We start from the raw sequence: 4,967 nt of genomic DNA on the forward strand, positions 1-4,967 counted from the left end.
TCTAAGGTGACTGAGATCCCTGGTGTCTTGATAATTCAACTTATTTTACGTTTCTTACATTTGGTCGGACGCACGAACAGAACAGCGTGACGCTTCACGTAGAGATCTTTGCTCCCAAATGAATTCTACTTTGGATATAATATATGCTGTGAAGTTAGCTGTATTACGCGTCATATAATCACGTTACAGTAATGAATGTTCATCAGAACGACAGAGGAAGACATCACAGACGTCTGTGTTCGTCTTCTGTGGCGAGGTTCTTATTGAAAACCTTTGGGATGAACAAATTTCTGCTCAGGTATGCACAAAGGGTTCGTATGTATACACACTTGATGGTACCTTTCTCACTCCACGCAGCGGACCAGGTTAGGTCGAGGCTAGCTGTATATTGGTGGCTTAAAACCGCTAGCCAGTCCTCCTAAATCTAACCACAGAACTCATTTGAGAAAAGTCTGGGTTCATTTCCGGAAAATCTTACTTTCTTTAGAAAAGTTACTGGTTTTCTATTAGTGTAGAGAAAATCATCCCGAAGCCTGTTTCTTACTCTTTGCCTGTTGCTCGAATCCAGGGTTCAACCCCGGGAGTGCTTATCTAGATTTTTTTGGGTCATCTGGTCGTCAACTGCAATCGCTCGATTGTTCCTGAATCTCTGTAAAAATAAGTGAAAGTTGTTAATTGATTTTTATTACATGAACTTTCCACTGAACACTAAAGTATCTCAATAATCGACTAGTAGATTTTGGACCAAATCAGCATTTCTAAATGCTGATCCTATTTACATGTAACATGTTGCTGCCACTGCATACTCTACATCGCTTTCTTCTCCAACACACCTAGCTGGTCCCTATTTCCTTGTGCATCAATAATTTCACAAATGACGGCACGCCATACTCCAGCTTTTAGATCTTCACACGATGTACATCAGCCAGGTGAAGTTGACGCTTGGCGGATGTGTCGTCTCTCTTACTTGCGAACCCAATCAAATGTGGATTGGGACCGCGACCCTCTGGTTTGCATGTCAGCTGATCGAGATGAAATTACCTAACCCACTTAAGTCATATTTAGTTTTGTTCAGGGTTTCCATCTAATTATGTGTTAGTTGGCTGAAAATCACGTTCACTTATGGGGATCTCAATCATCGTGGGATCAGGCCGCCTATTCCGGGTTCAGCACGTTAAGGCCTGAGATGTTTTGGTAAGATAAGGTGCGATAGTAAGTCAGTTTACACAGGGATCAGTTATGCCTCAATATATTCCTTCCTACCCTTTAATTTTTTCCATACATCGCTTTCTTCTCCAACACACCTAGCTGGTCCCTATTTCCTTGTGCATCAATAATTTCACAAATGACGGCACGCCATACTCTAGCTTTTAGATCTTCACACGATGTACATCAGCCAGGTGAAGTTGACGCTTGGCGGATGTGTCGTCTCTCTTACTTGCGAACCCAATCAAATGTGGATTGGGACCGCGACCCTCTGGTTTGCATGTCAGCTGATCGAGATGAAATTACCTAACCCACTTAAGTCATATTTAGTTTTGTTCAGGGTTTCCATCTAATTATGTGTTAGTTGGCTGAAAATCACGTTCACTTATGGGGATCTCAATCATCGTGGGATCAGGCCGCCTATTCCGGGTTCAGCACGTTAAGGCCTGAGATGTTTTGGTAAGATAAGGTGCGATAGTAAGTCAGTTTACACAGGGATCAGTTATGCCTCAATATATTCCTTCCTACCCTTTAATTTTTTCCATAAGCTCACCTGTTCAGCTTCTTGTTTTGGGTCAAGACTATAAATTATATCCATATATAAATGATTACCATACTTGATTACCACAAGGTGTGGAACAGCAACGCCCAATTTCCATCCCAGGATTTTTCAGAAGAGATCTAACAAACTGCACGAGTCTTACTTTTAGCCTTCCGAAATTACCAAATTTCCATATTTGATTACTGCTTAACTTGACGATTCAGCTTTCAAATGGTCTTCTGAGCGCAATATAGTCGTTTATAACGCCAAAGAAAAGAATTTGATGATTCCATAACGTACCGACGATTTTTGTCAGCAACGTCAAGTGTGCGGGAAAAGATACGGTTTGTGCTGTGCTAAAGAGAAATTAGATAGACTGTCAAACGGGTGTCGTAACACATAAGTGATGAAAATAAAAATGTTCCAATCACACCTCTGAGTTGTCGTTGTTTAAGGTGAAAAACAGTTGAGATTGTACTAACTAGTGTTATGACCCCACGTCCGTTGGGAATTATTCTCGGCTCCACAGCTCCGCAGTGAATGCACCTATGAAATGCACAAAAATCTGGACTCCTTTTTAATGGTAAGGACTCTTAGAAACATAGTTCTTATTAAGAGATTTTAAGCAGAAGGAACGCCTGTTTGAAATGTGCGAGTTCTTGCTCAGGACCAGCAATGAGTGGTACGACAACCAGTTGCCCAATATATACGAACACAGGCCTTCTTCCGGTCTGTGAGTTAACGGCTCAAAAAATCGACTAAGGCAAACTAGTAATCCAGTTCTCAAAACCGACCAACACCATCCGCAGGGTGACTGTGGAGAAAAAAATAGTTTTAGTTTGTTGCTTCAAAAATCTGTCTCCTTTGGATCCAAATGTTTTTCTTCACTATCCAGTCATTCTTGAAACAAAAGCAGCGCTATTAGGAAGGAGGGAATTCACACTGCCATTCTACGCAAAGCAGTCGGACCAGTGTACTTACGAGCAATATATACCTCGAAAATGTGGCCCTCGGTGTTAACAAAGAGGCGTTGTGTGGCGGCGGTTTTGGTAACTAGTTTTCCGAGTGTTGCTCTAAGTGTGCTCTCTGTGAAGCAAACAAACCCTGTTATAATAATTGCAGGAGATTTGACAGCCACATATTTTATGCTGCTGTATGATTTCTGGAAATTAGTCAGATAGATCCAACGTGTTCATGTGGGGTCTTGGAACCATTGGTATGGTCCTCCTCTAACAGTTTCTTGCACAACTTTCTGAAGGTGAATTAAAGAATCGAGCAAGGAGGGTGAAAAGCTTTGTCGTCGTGTACGCATTTTTATGAGCCCAGGTAGCTGAATCCATCTCAATCCATACAAATGCACCAGTGAATAATGGCTTTGTATTACTGAACGAAAAAGCGCAAATCAACTGATTTATAAAAATGAGACCGGCGACTGCCCATTTATAGTGTGACTATTTTTCCGTTTTTTTGCTGTATGTTACATCAGAGGTTGAATACGTATGTTTTCGATAAAGCAATTTCAGAAGTCATCACCACCGAGACCTCAGTGTAATTTTGGCTGGTCAAAACACGGACATGTTTAATTCTTCCATATGAACGTGGTTGTCAGTCGACCGCCTAGCGCAACAGGTAGAAGCACTATTTACCTAAGCGCGGAGCAGATAAAAAGTAATACATTCATATGTATGTATTTCCTTAATGCCCAGGAATGATAATGTGATAGCGCACAATAATTTTAATGAAAATACGGTAGTTGTATGACTGGCACGCGGAAATCTGGAACCAGGAGCTGGCATTATGTAAATATACAAAATGTCGAGTGCGACCAAATCTGAAAAAAAGGCCTCATTGAGCTTGGTGTTTTTACGCAAAAACAGGTGAGCTGACGGGTATGCGGCGTAATGCCAACGCAACGAAGACAGTCAGATTGCTATTGCGATTGAAACACTTCGAGCAGAGACAGGAAAGCTTGTAAATAAGAGACCGAAGAGATGATGGCCAAACGACCATGGACAGTGCATATAATTTGGAGACACAAGGAACAATCGATCACGAATCCAAACATGAAATCCGATTTATCCATGGAAAACTAGGATACAAACACAATTATGTCACGCAGCTACCTGACACGTACCAAGAAATAATGGCCGGGTAAGAACTTGGAAATCAATGACTTAATTGGTCAATTTTTATTCACTCTGCATCGTTGAACGTCTCCTCACGTACCCTTTTTAAATGCCTATTACTATATGATGTTTCCGCTTGCCTTCTCAGGCCTCCGTTTTGTCACTGCACGGTGAATCGTGGTAAAGCTACTTTTAAAGAAGTGATGCACTTGATCCAAGAAACACAAGGTCCTCTAAGCTTAAATCTATGCATATATTCAAGCATCAGTTTGGATTTAAATTTGACCAAGCTAAGAGATAAACTTACCATGCTTTTTTCAACAATATAGCCACGCATAGTGTTTGGTGATTTAAAAAAGTTTTGCTGATGAAGACTGCCACTTTTACAAAACCTATTTTCTGGACACCAAAAGAGCATGCCATCCAACGCATAGCGGACCAAAAATCTGGTACCACAGAAACAAAATCCAGTCCCCTAAACGCGTCATATGGAGGATAGGTTCCATCGGCACTGTCATCAAATTAGCGAAACAACGGTGGAACGCAACCGTAGCTTTTAAACCAACCTATTTGGCTTCACAATTTTGAAGCATCTTTTGCTGAATTATGTTAAAGAAAACAGTGGTTTCAGCGTTTGAAGACTTTGACCGTCTGTTGTCTTCTTTATGTTGCTTTGTTGAGATGCTATTCGTAAAGCCTTTTTCATCATACCAGATTAGGTGTTAGTTGTTTTCAATAGAAAATTCCTGCAGCTGGAGGATACGAGGCTCGCTAGGAGCAACATAACCTGAATCTGAAAATATCAGCATATATTCATTCTGATTTGGTCACAGGAGATCATTCTACGAACTGGCTTATTAGCTGAAAGGTTGCACGGAAGGTTCTGAATACAGACTGGAGATATTTTGAATTGATATTGTGGAAGACAAAAGCTACTACAACTGTTCAGTAGTCTGTCTGGTTGCCTTTGCTCTCTCGGTTCCCATACGATACATGCGGAAAGAAGAATAAAATACGAAGAAGTGCAAAAAAACATTTTACTTATTTAAACTCAAAAATTAACCAGGAACATAAAATTGCGTGCAAAACATGTA

This window comes from Opisthorchis viverrini (assembly GCF_000715545.1).
Source record: "Opisthorchis viverrini unplaced genomic scaffold opera_v5_221, whole genome shotgun sequence".
In the NCBI taxonomy this organism is placed as follows: Eukaryota; Metazoa; Platyhelminthes; class Trematoda; order Opisthorchiida; family Opisthorchiidae; genus Opisthorchis; species Opisthorchis viverrini.